The 14,759-nt window shown below is 43.1% G+C and overlaps 1 protein-coding gene across 4 annotated transcripts in view; it reads left to right on the plus strand.

The window, feature by feature from the left end:
- HS3ST5 (heparan sulfate-glucosamine 3-sulfotransferase 5) overlaps positions 1-14,759 on the plus strand; it is a 257,223-nt gene that overhangs the window by 15,548 nt on the left and 226,916 nt on the right. For 3 of the 4 annotated variants that reach the window (XM_034765830.1, XM_034765831.1, XM_034765833.1), the window contains exon 2: positions 13,842-13,876. The exons of the other annotated variant lie outside the window; for it this stretch is intronic. The gene's annotated coding sequence lies outside the window, so the exon portion shown is untranslated. The remainder of the gene's footprint in view (positions 1-13,841; positions 13,877-14,759) is intronic. 4 annotated transcript variants of the gene reach the window in all.

Here is a 14,759-nt window from a genome sequence, read left to right on the forward strand (position 1 = left end):
TTGAAAAATGGTAGCATTAACCCTTTCCATCTACTTATCTCTGTGCTTCAGCATATCAATGTCCACTTCAATATGTTTCATGAGATGCCATCTTACTCTACTAGTATTTTAGTCTGTGGGTCCCTGGGGTCAGGTAAAATGTTACAGTAAAGCTCAATTTACTTCCTGATATTCTGGACAATCACCTGCATTTTAAATGGTGCATCCTCATAAAGCCAAATTTTAGAAACATGATACCTAATTTTGCACCCACAATTTTGGGTTCAGTCATAATTGTGTTTATAACTTGAGTCTGCACTTAACTGTGAAATCTAGGGGCCAGATCTTTTCAAATGATGGGAAAATGGCATAGCTCCATTGACTTAAATGCAGGTACGCTGATTTCTACCAACTACAGATCTGGCCAGTGGATAACAAACTATCTGACATTTGGGCTCAGTCTGCTAGTTAGAAGTGCTAACTGTGACTTCTTGGACACCTTAAGTGTGCCTTTAACTGGACTTACATTTGACTGCTGACCCAATATCCTAGGGTGTTTGGAAGCCATTACAGAAAATGTCCAACTTCAGACTGTAAGGGGAAAAAGTGAAAAGTGCACACCCATATTCCCACACAATGGTACTTCCTCATTTGTTCATAGATATTCAGGAAGGAAGCAAGGTTACCTCCCTCTAGCACAAGGAAAACAATTTAGAATATTCTCACTACCCTTTGCATAATACCAATGGCACAGCTGCTTTGGTTACAGCTTTTGTTGCTTCTCCTGCTGTTTTAGTATGATGATGATGATGCTTCTCATTGTGCTGCCCCTGCTCTTCATGCTACACTCCCTGCTTTGGTGCTTCTCATACTTCAGCTTCTTCCATTCCAGGATTCAGTGCAATACTGGGTTGTCTGGCCTGACCTGTCTGTTTCCTCAGGCCCTCTGCCTTGTCATCTAATTTGATGTTGTCTTTACCCTCTGATTCTCTCCAACCTACAGATTGCAGTGGGCACCCAGCCATGGAATGGAACAAGCTACTGGGCACAGAATATACCCCACTGCTTCTGGGCATGGATTGCAACCCATTAGCCATCTGTTTGCCTGATCATTATGAATAAAGGCTGCCCTGAGCTAGTCCTTAGCGAGGCCTTTAACATCCTTACCTCTGTCTTCGCACAGCCTTACTAACAGAGCTTTCCTGAACTCCCTGCAATTAATTGGCACTGTGCCACTCTGAATTTAACCTTCCTTATCTTGAAACTAGATTTTGAAAGGAACCAAACAGTTCTTTGTTCATCGAACATCTTCTGGTTCAGTCTGACTGCTCTTTTTGTATGTGTGTCAGAGAGCAGGGTGTATGTGGGGGATACATTCTCTAGTCCACCAGCTGCCACTAAGTGTATCACTTCTCTCTTGGGCATCACAAATCCATGCCAGTTCAGCGTTCACCCCATTGAGACAGCCTGATATGCAAAACCACATGTTTTGTTTCACTTGAACTTAAAATGAAGAGATTGGCATAGGTTGATGGTGCTCTGATGCAAACACTGTTCTTTTTATCTCACCTAATGAAGGCTGATATAACTGACATGTTTTGGGAACATGTTTTTAAGAGATGTACACTACAGGCAAAGAGCGCTACAATACAATCATAGGGTGAAATCCTACACTATGCTATGTGTGAGTACTCAAGGTGAAGAAGCCACCTCTTCTCTCTCTCCCATGTAAGCAGAAGGGAAGGGTCTCTGCATAGCATACTAGTAAGCAGTTGAAAGAGGGCCTATCACCAACACTCCCATCACACTGTAGAAGAGGCATAGTCTACTAACTAGAGTGTGTCTCCAGCCCTTTAGCCAGCTAGCACATGCTACTGCTGCTCCTGTTAACATCACTGCTCCTTTTAAAATAAGCTGTCAAGTGTGCCTGGCAGTATTTTCTGCTAGCCAACCGTGAGCTACTCAGTCCTGCAGCTGTAGGATGGTTTTTGTGCTAGATGCATGTTTGCTCCATCTGGAGCCCTCTGACTCCACTCTTTGACTAAAATAATGGCAGGATGTTGTCATTAGAATTTATTTTATTGTACAAACTTAGATTGTCAGCTCTTTGGACCAGGGACTTTTTTGTTCTTGTACAGTGCATTGCACAGTTGGGCCCTGGTCTATGATGGGGATGGGGGAAGGCTTCCAAGTGCTATCGCAGTACAAAAAATAAATGATTATTTTACAATAGTTGCAGGCCAAAATCTTAGTGGAAACATGAAGATAATTCATTTACGTGTGTAAATTTGTTTGATTTGAATGAATGTATTAAAAGGTTTTGTTAATGCCCACAAATGTTTTCCTAAAAGATAAGTAAAGATGTATTTATTAAACTTACATGGTGTCAAGTATCAGGAGGTAGCCGTTTTAGTCTGTATCCACAAAAACAACAAAGAGTCTGGTGGAGGTGCTACCGGACTCCTTGTTGTTTTTATTAAACTTAGTTTCTTTTGAGATCACATCCAGCCACTGTTTCCAGAGATCAGGTCCTTCATGTGGGAAACTACATAAAGACACCCTTTATGTCTATTCTGCTTAATTAGTTGTCCATTACCTTGTCTTGAGACCCACCCTTAATGCAATAAGGATCAAAGTGACACTTAATTGGAGAGAAGGGCTCTTCCTTCCTGCTGGGAGTTGCATGTGGACTGTATCACTCTTGCAGTGACTGCAAATGTTGTTCAATAGATTAAGGCCTTGCCTTAATGAAGGACTATATTACTAGCTTTCCTCACTTTGAGTGATCCCTCTCAATTCTTTGCTTAGTCCAACCTCTCAAGGATAAAGATAAAGCATAAGCCATGCTGCAAACTCTCTCTCCCTAGTTTCACTTGGAATTTCATAAGAAGAAAATAACAAAATTACAAGTAATTCCATGCAAAAATATTCACCCTATCACAAATTGGTCTGTTACAGCATACAATCACCCATCTCAAAATTAGATACATCAGTAACTTGGTATTTGTTCCATTCATAGTGGGGAAACCCTGACTAATTACAAAGTGAAATATTGCCCTTTTTGTGACTGAAATTTGCAAATACTAATGAGATTATATAATTGTGCTGTCAATTAATTAACAACTGTTTATGTATGGTTTTTGGCATGTATTTAGAGAGATGTTGCAGTGTCACTATGAGTCTGTTAGAATTCTGACTGAGTTTGGCTAATTAACTCAAATCCACTCGAACCTCACATAAAATGCACTTGAGTACAAAATTTAAAACTGTTGCTTGACAGACAGAGAAGCCATTCTGACACCATTGTTGCCCCTCTGCTAAGCAGTAGCAGAAGACTAGGACATTGCAGGTTAGAGTCCCAATTGTAAAGAAATGAGTGGCACTGAGCCACAGTGTATTCTAAATGTAACTTGTTTTTATTTACGTGTGTATATCAATCCTAGAACAGAGATGGTCAAACAGCATTCGTGGCAATATATCCTTTTGGGAATCTCAGCACAACAATGCCTGGGTCACAATGAGCAACTCTTCCTTGACAATTGACTCTAATCAGACAGCAAACTTTCCTGCTACTCATGCAGCTACTCCTTTCAAGGACCACTGCCTCTACATAGTTTTTGCTGTATAAAGCCATGTCTTCTCAAGACAGAACATACACGCTAAGAGACCATGGAATGCTGTATCACAATGCCACCTGATAACACCTACCATAATATTGGTTCAGCTAAATTCAAATATATGTTCTACCTCTGTCTTCCATGGTTTGTAACTTTCTGAAACATTGACCTGCTGGACTGAAATTTTCCAAGCTTGGTCTCTGCCTGAAGGAGAGCTTGGTTGGAAAGTTTGACGAAAAATGATCAAGTCATTACTTTTAATATAAGGAGAATTGAAAATGTTTTTGCTCACTATAAAAATAAAATATTTCCAACCTTTTTTAATAGGAGTTCCATCTCTGAGGCACAAAAAACTAGGACATCTGGAATGATCCTGAGCCCATAAAACTAGCCAGCTGACAGTGTTTAATGAGCACCCTTACAAATTTCCCAGGAGAGCTACCTCAAAAAAGGGACAATCCTGGGGAAATCTGGATAGGTAGCAACCCATTTTTTTTTTTTTTTGAATAGGCATGTAACCAGAATGTCTGGGTATAGAAAGCTGAAATTTGGTATCCAAATAATCCTCACTTGAAGTGCTTTTGAGTAGTCTAGTGAAATCTTGGTTTTGGTTTGACTGAGTTATGACCTGTAAAAAGCTCCTTGTCATTTCATTCCTTTTCCCCATATTTTTTTCTTTTTTTAACAAACATACAAACAAAGAAACAAAAAAAACCACCTAGGAAATCCCATATAAAATCTGTTAGAAGGTTAAGGTCCTGATCTTGCAAAGCCTTATGCATAGGAAGAATAATTCCCTCTACTGAAGGAATTACTGTTTGAAATTCTGCGGTCTTTGTTATGCAGAGGTCAGACTAGATTACGGTCCTTTCTTCTGTCCTTAGAATCTATTAATCTATGTATTTAGCTTTCAGCACATGAGGAATCCCCATTGAAATCCAGCACCTGGCATCTCTCCACCACCTCTCTGAAACTACTATCGTGTTCTCCAGAATTGCATCTTTTATTTAAATAGAAAAAGTAAATCTCTAGCCATTATGATTTTGACAAAAACCTCAAATGTGAATGAAGGGTATGTCTTCACTGCAGTGTGATAGGCACTTGGGCTAGCCTAGCTCAGATGTGAGCAGCTGCAGTGTAGAGCCACCCCTGACCGCGTTCACATTGTGTCTGTACTCATCTGTGTGAGGTGGTAGGACTTTTGCAGGCATGTCCCATGGTTTTTAGCACTCCATGTTTTTCCCAGTGGATTGTGGGAGAACTTGTCTCTCCTGGGCATGCAGGGGAACTGTGGGAAGGCATTGGAGGGTTATCCTCACTGGAGTGATTTACATGTGTCCTCACAAAGGGGGTGAGTTACAGCACTTGGGCTTTAACATGTAGGCCAGGACAGGACAGTTAGCCTGGGTTGAAAGTACTGATGCATCTGGGAAAGGCTTTGTTTGTGGATGGGTGTCAGCTTAGCAGCATGGTCTGGGTTGACTGAAGTGAAGATAAGCCCTGAGTGTAGCCAATACAGGGATATCTATGTGACTCTGCCAGGAGCCTACAGCAATATCTCGGAGGGGTGAGAATTGCACCATTCATCACAGTGAGGTGTTGTTTCAGATGCCCAGTGATGACTTACATTTGACACTTAACGGTTTCATTCTTTGTGTAATAAAGGAAAGGGTAAGTCACACTTCTATACAGTTTACTGTGAGGTCTCATTTTTTTAGTGTCAAGAGTAGGTGGTGGTTGTGTAAGCTTAATCACTTGTCTTTTCCCCAACTGAGGAGTCGAGTCCAAAGAACATAGCAGAGCCCATGGATATACACCTCTACCCCGATATAACGCGGGCCTCGGGAGACAAAAAATCTCACCGTGTTATAGGTGAGACTGTTATATCAAACTTCCTTTGGCCCTCCCTGTTCCTTGTTCCTGACTGTCCCCTCCAAAGACCCCCATCCCTAATTACCCCCAGGACCCCAACCCCTACCCAACCCCCCTGCTCCCTGTCCCCTGACTGCTCCAAGCCCTATCCACACACCCCACCCGCTGACAGGCACTCACCGGCAGTGGCGGGAAGCAGAGCGATGTGGTCCCAGCCTGCTCCACTTTCCTTGCCCCAGCCCCAGCCGTGTCGCTTGGGTGGGGGGGGCGCTGGGGAAAGGTCCTTCACTCACCTGCGGCGGGAAGCGGAGCATTGGGACTGGGAGCTGGCAGAGTGGAGCTGGCTGGAGCTGGGCTGCTCCGCTTTCTGCCACCGGTGAGTGCAGAGAAGTTGGGGAAAGGTCCTCCCCCCCCGCATTCACCTGCAGCAGGAAGCGGAGCGGTGCGGCCCCAGCCCGCTCCACTCTGCCAGCTCCTAGCCGCGGCGCTCCACTTCCTGCCACAGGTGAGTGTGGGGAGGTTGGGGAAAGGATGGCCCCCGTACTCACCTGCGGCAGGAAGCGGAGCGGCATGGCTGGAAGGTTGCAGAGTGGAGCTGGCTGGGGCCGGGCTGCTCCGCTTCCGCTGCTGCCAGTGAGATCCCTTCCCCCAAATCCCCTCCCCCAAACGACACATCTGGGGAAGCAGAGCAGGCTGCTCCCAGCCCCCCGCTAATCCCCAGGGTCCACTCTGGGACTGCGAGGCCCCCAAAAGTGCCCCCCACACAGCTCTTGCCTCCCAAACTCTGGCAGGGGAGCCCCTGACTGCCCTAGAGACCCTCTACCCCTTATCCAACCCCTCGGCCCTGGCCTGGCCCGGCACCCTTAACACGCTGTTCAGAGCAGTGTGTCAGAGCTTTGCCGCCTTGTATGCGAACCCACATTATATCGGGTCGCGTTATATCGGGGTAGAGGTATTCAGGTCCCATCAAGGGGAAGTCCAGTAAAGCTCAGAATATGGATGATGATCTTTGTGCAAATAATCAAATCTACAGAGAGTGGTGTATAGTGTTAGAAATGTGGGTGGTGCTTATTTTGGGATGGAACTTGGAAGAGGACCACCACCTTTCCTCTGCCCCCAGTCTGAGTCTGTCTAGAAGGAATGTTAAAATAAAGTTTTTGGGAAGCCCTGATCTGGACCACAATAAAACTATAATGTTCAAGAAAAAAGGGGGATGGCAGGAAATACCTGATTTTTTTTTTTTCAATTTATTTTTTAACTGATTATTTTCATATTTGTGCATCTGAAAGGACTGATATTTGGAAGAGTAACTCTTTAGGGACAGTTCCTTAGGTCAGGTATAATGTAGAAATATTTCCCAGGTCTGGAAACTTCTGCGGATGAGCTGGGGCAAAATCTTGGATATAATAATTCAGATTTTGTACTAAGAACCATGATACAACTTTATAAAGTGCTCCCTAAATTTAATCCAGAAAATAATTTAGTATGTGGAATGGCTGGGATCTTCCCACCTTTTCCCTTATTTAAATACCATTAATCTGGCCTACCTCATTTTCTGGCAATGATGCATGAATGCAACTAGCTGGAGCCTGTCAATATATCTTCAGAGTTGCTGAGTCTGTTAATTAGTTTGACTTTAAAATAGGAACTTTAAGTATTCCCAGTGTATGACCTTTTCTTTGGAACCCTTTTGCTAACTAATGGCTGGTTTGTTATATTTCAAAGTTTCCATCTGGTTAAAACTTATTGAATTATATGTTACTTTTGAGTGTTTATATGAAGTATCTAATAGTAATCTAATAACATTATTTTTTTTCCTGTCCTTTATGTCCATAACTTTCCTTTATTTGGAATGTCTACCATTTCCCATGATTTGCAACAAGACATAAGTTGCCTAGTGGGATTGAAGGTGTTCATGTCTTGGGTAAAAAATCACCATTACATCAATAGTAGGAAGGAGAAATCCCCACTAGAGATGGCTGCTGTCTCCTGATGTTTTTAATGGGACTGAAGCCACAGGCTTCCCTCTGAGAAGATAGATACCAATTCACACAGCCATCCTCAAACCTACCAACATGTGACACAAGCGATTGAAATGTGTGAGCAGTGATTAAAATGTGGAACCCTGTTTTTTGTTGTGCATAGCATAGTAATTGACAAAGTATAAAGTGTTAAGGATTTTGTTCACAATGTGAATTAAATCTTTTTTTATTAAAGAAAACTGGAAAAACAGGGACTTTATCATCCAACATTAAGGACCCCACATTCCCCAGGTCATCCACAGGACTCCTCAGCCCAGGCATATACCGCTTGAGGAATAACCATTAACCCTCCTGTAGACTAGCCATTAGAATGGGATGCACACTTAGTTGTTTACTAGACAACAGTAGGACACCAGATCTCACGTTTGTTTTCCAGCTCTGGGGGAGGAGTGTGGTATAGTGATTATAGCAAGGTGGTGGGTCCTATTCCTGGCTTTTGGAGGAGAGTATGGTCTAGAAGTGTCCCATAGCTTGGCATTTCCTTGCCATTTTAGACTTTGCATTTGACATCACGCTTAGCCAATCTTATTTCTTTTAAAATGAAGCTTTTGTTTATAGGAAATAGGTTATTTTGTGTGTGTAATATTTCCCTGACAGATCCACCAACTGACTCTTTAAGGATCTATAAGCATACTTGAGTAACTTCTCACATGTGGGTAGTCCTTCTTAGTCACTTGGGTGAGTGTTTGCAGTATCAGGCACTAATTTTGTAATACATGTATGACTTCTGATTATCATTTAAATGTATATTTATAATTAAACATGACTATTAATAAATAATAATTTGTTATGATAGTGCCTAAGCACCACCCAAGGATGGGGTCCCATTGTGCTAGGCACTGTACAAACAGTAGTAGATGGTCCCAAAAGCTTACAATCTAAATAGGCAAGACAGACACAGGGTAGGTGAAGGGATAGAACACACCAACAGAATGTGATGGTGGTAAGCATCATGTTAGTTTCATGATTTAATTGATTTCCTGGTTTAGTTCGGAGGGGATCAGCTAATGGAGAGGGAAGGGTGACAGGTCAGGGGAGACAAGGATAGAAGGGGCAGGTGTTGGAGTAAAGAGATTGTGGAAGGGGGAGGGGAAAGGTTGGAACAAACAGCCAATCAGCATGGGGAGGAGAAAATCCTGTTCTATTAATCTGACATACCATTAAATTTGATATTTTAACTATGACCAACCCATGAAATATAATTATATCAAAATATTGTCCCTGTCATTCTGTATAAAGAAGAAATATACATGCCCACTTACATATTAACCATGATAAATTTATTAGGAGAGATCATAAACCATCACATTACATTTTGGTTTAGTGGTCTTCTTCACAGCATAACAGGAGTAATTTAAAGGGAGTTCTGAAGCTGTCAGTTGAATCACTTAGTAAACTAATTTTGGTTCTCTTAATCTTTTTTTGTATTGTGTTTAAATAAATATTTCTTTTTTTTTTTACAGGGATGTGAAGTACAAAACATTTTATTAAATACTTTGCCAGTTGTGCTACCTGCTTGTCTCCGTAATGTAAGCATTTCAGCCAAATTTTCAGAAGCACTTTGTAAGTGCTCAAACCTCAGTTAGGCACCCAAAAATTGAGGTAACCAAGATCAGTGTCCATTATTTGAAACTCTTGACTTGTCTTTTAACTAAACTCGAAGAAAGTGTTTATGTAATTCTTATTGTATAGGGGGAAATATAGCTACATTAAAAGAAAATTGTCAGGGTTGCTAAGTAAAGACCTCAAAAGTTAGGAAACGCCAACATATAGGTTACCTGTGCAACATTAATTTGCCCCCCTGGTGCACATGCATCATTATACAGTTTTTAATCAGATAATCACATACTGTTTTTCCCCCATAGGCCCCCTGCCTCGTTCAGTGCATAGAATAGACAGTGCTCTATTAATGAGCATCTCTTCAGTATTTTGTTTTCTTCTTTGAGTTGGTGGCCTCATGTCTTATTTACTTCACACTATTCTAAGCTGTGAAGACAGAATTATTAATTTCCTCCTGAGCTTCTCTATGGCACTTCTCATTATAGTATTTCAGTGCTTCATGAAAATTAATTAATTTATTTTCACAGAACCTGTGAATGTGGGGGTGCTTATTATCCCTGTTCTTACAGTTTGGAACTGAGGCAGAGGGATATTAAGCTCAAAAGTACACACTGATTTTGGGTGTCTAATTTGAATACCTATTAGAGGGTCACAGAAGAGGAAGTTGGAGAAGGGTGATTTGAGCCTGTTGGTTTATGTAGGAAGGAGGAAGTCCATTATCAGAACCATTCCATAGTTTTGTAAGCTCAGGTCCAGTGCAGTGATGGGGTTCACTTTCAAGCTGATGATTTTTTATTAAGAACAAAAACAAATAACTGGTTTGCCTATCTTTGCCACAAACCAAGAATGAACTATGACTCTCTCTGGCAGGGTGTGAATGGCAGAAAAGTTGAAGGGCACTTCTTTCATAATGTCACAACCAGTCCAGTAAATCTGTTTTTATATATATCCCGTTAGTTATACTTAAACTTCTGTAAAGCATTTGACTAGGTAAGGCACTACATTTTGATGAAAAAATTAGAATATGAAATTAATATTGTACACATTACGTGGTTTAAAAACCAGCTATGTGATATACCTATCTCATAGGGCTGGAAGGGATCCTGAAAAGTCATTGAGTCCAGCTCCCTGCCTTCACTAGCAGGACCAAGTACTGATTTTGCCCTAGATCCCTAAGTGGCTCCTCTCAAGGATTGAACTCATAACTCTAGATGTAGTAGGCCAATGCTCAAATCCCTGAGCTATCCCTCCCCAATCTCAAAATATAACTGTAAATGGGGAATCGTCATCAAGCATGTGTTTCCCGCAGGGATTGATTCTTGGTCCTATGCTATTTAACATTTTGTCAATGACCTGGAAGAAGACATAAAATAATCACTGAAAGCTTGCAGATGACCTAGAAATTGGGTGAGTGGTAGATAATGAAGAGGAAAGTTCACTGAGAGCAATCTGGATCACTTGGTAAACTGGGCACAAGCAACCAACTTGTGGTTTTAATATGGTTAAATGTATACAGCCCATACTTAGAGCCCCCCCATCCTATATCCTGGGAAGCAGTGACTCTGAAAAAGATTTGGGAGTCATGGTGAATAATCAGCAGAATATGAGCTCCGGGTGCAACACTTTGGCCAAAAGAGCTACTGGGATGCATACATGGGAATCTCAAGTAGTAGTAGAGAGGTTATTTTACTGCTTTATTTGGTACTGGTGCAACTGCTGCTGGAGTACTGTGTCCAGTTCTGGTGCCCACAAATCAAGAGGATGTTGATATATTGTAGAGGGGGGCAGAAAAGAGCTGTGAGAATGATTTAAAGGATTTAAAAACATGCCTTATAGCGAGAGCTTGAGCTCTTCAACCTATTTAGCTTAACAAAAAGAAGGCTAAGGGGTGACTTGATTAATCTAGAAGTATCTACATGAGGAACAAATATTTAATAATGGGATCTTTAATTTAGTAGAGAAAGGTGTAACATGATCCAATAGTTGGAAGTTGAAGTGAAGCAAATTCAGGCTGGCAATAAGCACTACATTTTTAGCATTGAGGGTAATTAACGATTAGATCAACTTACCAAGGGTCGTGGTGGATTCTTCATCTCTAACCATTTTAAAATAGAGATTGGATCTCTTTCTAAAAGATGTGCTCTGGGAAACATTTTGGGGAAGTCCTATTGCCTGTGTTACACAGGAGGGCACACTAGATGATCCCAGTGGTCCCTTCTGACTTTGGAATGTATGAATCTAAGAAGTGGTAGCATAATGTTTTAAAATATGGATTGAGTCATTTAATTTTCTGACTTACTGCGAGTCCATAAAAGTCATAACTAAAGAACTTGCCATGATAAAGTATATCAAAGCAAATATGTCCATCACCAATCTTTGTCATGTTTTATTTTCATATTAGTGACATGGCTTAGAGGTTATCTGTGGAGTAGATGTAATCACTTCTCTGCTACCAAGGAGCCCAGGTCCCACTGTCTCTTATCTCTTTCTCACTTCTGTCTAGATCAGGGGTCAGCAACGTTCGGCACGCAGCTGGCGGGCCGGGCCAGTTTTATTTACCTGCTGACGCGGCAGGTTCAGCCGATCGCGGCCCCCACTGGCCGTGGTTCGCTGTCCCAGACCAATGGGGGAGGCAGGAAGCGGCGCGGGCGAGCGATGTGCTGGCTGCGGCTTCTCGCCGTCCCCATTGGCCCGGGATGGCAAACCGCGGCCAATGGGGGCCGCGATCGGCCGAACCTGCCACGCCAGCAGGTAAATAAAACTGGCCCGGCCCGCCAGGGTGCTTACCCTGGCGAGCCGCGTGCCGAACGTTGCCGACCCCTGGTCTAGATTCATTGGTCTCTTATTAGTCATCCGGTTTACAAGGAGTGTCCCTCTTGGTTTACAGTAGTGACAGCCTAGATATTAAGAGAGCTATACTTCTCCATTCTCTGACATGCTTTAGGCACCTTGAATATTCAAATTTCTTTCCAAAATTTGGTGTTTTGACGGAGGCTGTAGCTAGCTTCCGCTCTCCCTACTGCAGGAAACTTCCTTGTCAGTGATAGTGGTCCTTAGCCTGTTTCCCTCAGCTTTCCTTGCTCCCCCATTATCCTTTGTCATGTCATAAGTAACAAGTATTTCTACTCCTAACAATAAAATAGCATTACATTTTTATTATTCAACTTAAGAGGAACCTGAGTGACTGTTTCAGATACAATGCCACCAAAGAAACCTGGCTGAGAGTAAATTAACTCCTGTCATGTATGGAGTATGATTAGTTTCCCAGGTTCAGCTTCCTTCATCCAGCCCACCTGGTCACTCCATGGTATAAAATGTTACAATCTCAATGTTCTTTAAAATGTTTGCAACACTTTTTTCCTTCTTCATACGTTGAAGGAGTATCTCCTTGATGCAATTCATGATTACAATAAACATTTTATAATTTTTGTCTCCATATGTTGTTTCATTGAAATAGCTATCGTATTAATCCTTTCCACCCTAAAATGTACTTGGCCTTCATGGAGCATTTTATCATACTATTTTAATTTCCAGTTATTACTCGCTTTTCTTCTAATTCAGAATTCAAAAATAGATGCTGCAAAAAGTTTAATGGTGATAGTTCAATATGTGGCATTTTTTGGTTTTGGTTTTAAACGGGCATTGAATCAATATATACTAGTTGTATGGTACTTTATGTCACTGCTTAGCCTGAAGTGCTGGCTTTTGGTTGGGGCACTAAATTGAAACTAAGGTTCTGACCTCTTAATTTCATTGGAAAAAAGATGGTATGGCACTCTTTGCAAGGGTAGGGATGTTAATTCCGGTGTCCTGGCCAGATTTCAATTTGAATAAATATATTCTGCCTACAATTCCTGCTGAAGTTTCAAATGAAGAAATTATTGCTTTACTTCCCCTCCTAAGAACTGTTGTACAGTGTTGTAGGCACAGAATGAGTGCTGCATGGCACCTCACAGAAGACACCTTTGTGTGTTGGGAGCTTGATCCTGTACTTTGTACTGTCAGTAAAGCACTTCATGATCTTTGGGGATGAAAGCAACTGTATAAACATCATATTATTTGGTCACAAGACTGGGGTAATTCGTTGAGTAATATTGGCCAGTTGGAAGATGCGTAGGATGCAGTAGTGCATGATCAGTGCAGGTGTGAATTGCACCCTCAGAGCTAAGATGTGTGGGTTGCTATTATTAGTGTCCTCAATTACTGAAGTATGCAAGCAAGAGATGACTAAAAATCATGCTACAAATTTTTTTGGCCTTTGGTTGCCACTGTCTCGAAGAAGATAAATAAAATGGTATTTGATGTAAAAAGCCAAAATGTCAGTATGGTGGAAATATATAAATAATTTCCATTAGAAAGACACCCCAACCTATACTGACCCCATGTAAGAGCCAGGAACAATCACAGTACTTGAGTACTGATGAGGTTAGTGATTAGGTGGGAGGAAACCGCAGAGCTGGCCAGTGCAGATGAGAACACATGCTACTTTCTCTGAAAGGGTGTCACAATAGTCACATTGTGTCTGTGTGATATGGAGCTCTGAGAGGCATTATGTCTGACACACAATGCTTCCCAGAGCTGGCACTTGGTTAGTGTACCTTTGGACTGCCCCAAGGCAGGGCAGCAATTCCAGAATACAAGCCAAACCCATGAGTTAGGCTGATATACTTCTTATTGCTTTACAATCAAAGGAGTCTGTTAGTTACCAATGTACAAGTAGAGCTCAGATTTAAAAGAAAAAAAAACAGATTTATTTTATTTTGTATTGTAGGAGACAACAAAGAATAGGTGCACCTTCAAAAAAAAGTAAGTGGTCCTCTTCTTTTACACATAATTGTTCAATGTAAATATGCATTCATTTTAGGGTTACCATTCGTCCGGATTCCCCCGGACATGTCCGGCTTTTTCGGGTTAAAAATAGCGTCCGGGGGGAATTTGTCAATGTCCGGACTTCCCCTCCTCCCCCCTCCCATGCAGAGCGTGCGCGCGGCTTACAGAGCAGCCGGGGCTCCAAAAGCCAGAGCCAGAGCCCTTCCTGCACTTCCCCCTCCTCCCTCCTGAAACTTGACACCACTCCCCTCCTCTCCCTCCCCTCACTTCCCCCCTCCTCCCTCCTGAAACTTGACACCCCCCCTCCTCTCCCTCCCTCCCTCCCTGCACTCACAGATCGGCGGCTGTTCGTCTGGAGCTCCGACCCTGCTCCCCTCCCCCGCTGTCGAGCGCGCTGCTCTGCAGCACAGCAAGGGGGCCGGGGGCCAGAGAAGCGGCAGGGAGGTTTGGGGCGGGGTAGTCAAGAGACAGGGAGCAGGGGGGAGGGTTGGATGGGTCAGGGAGTTCGGGGGGGGGGGCCGTCTGGGGGTTGGGGGTGTAAGGTTTTGGGNGGGGGGGGGGGGTGGGGGGGGGGGGGGGGGGGTGGGGGGGAGTTGGGGGGGGGGGTCCAAGGAGGGGGCAGTCAGGGGACAGGGAGCAGAGGGGTTTAGATGGGTCAGGAGTTCTGGGGGGGGCTGTCTGGGGGTTGGGGGTGTAAGGTTTTGGGTAGTCAGGGTACAGGTGGGGGGGTCTCAGGAGGGGGCAGTTAGGGGACAAGGAACAGGGAGGCTTAGGTAGGGGGTGGGGTTCTGGAGGGCAGTTAGGGGCAGGGGTCCCAGGAGGGGTCAGTCAGGGGACAAGGAGCGGGGGGAGGGTTGGG

The sequence above is a fragment of the Trachemys scripta genome, chromosome 3, assembly GCF_013100865.1.
Source record: "Trachemys scripta elegans isolate TJP31775 chromosome 3, CAS_Tse_1.0, whole genome shotgun sequence".
NCBI classification, from domain to species: Eukaryota; Metazoa; Chordata; order Testudines; family Emydidae; genus Trachemys; species Trachemys scripta.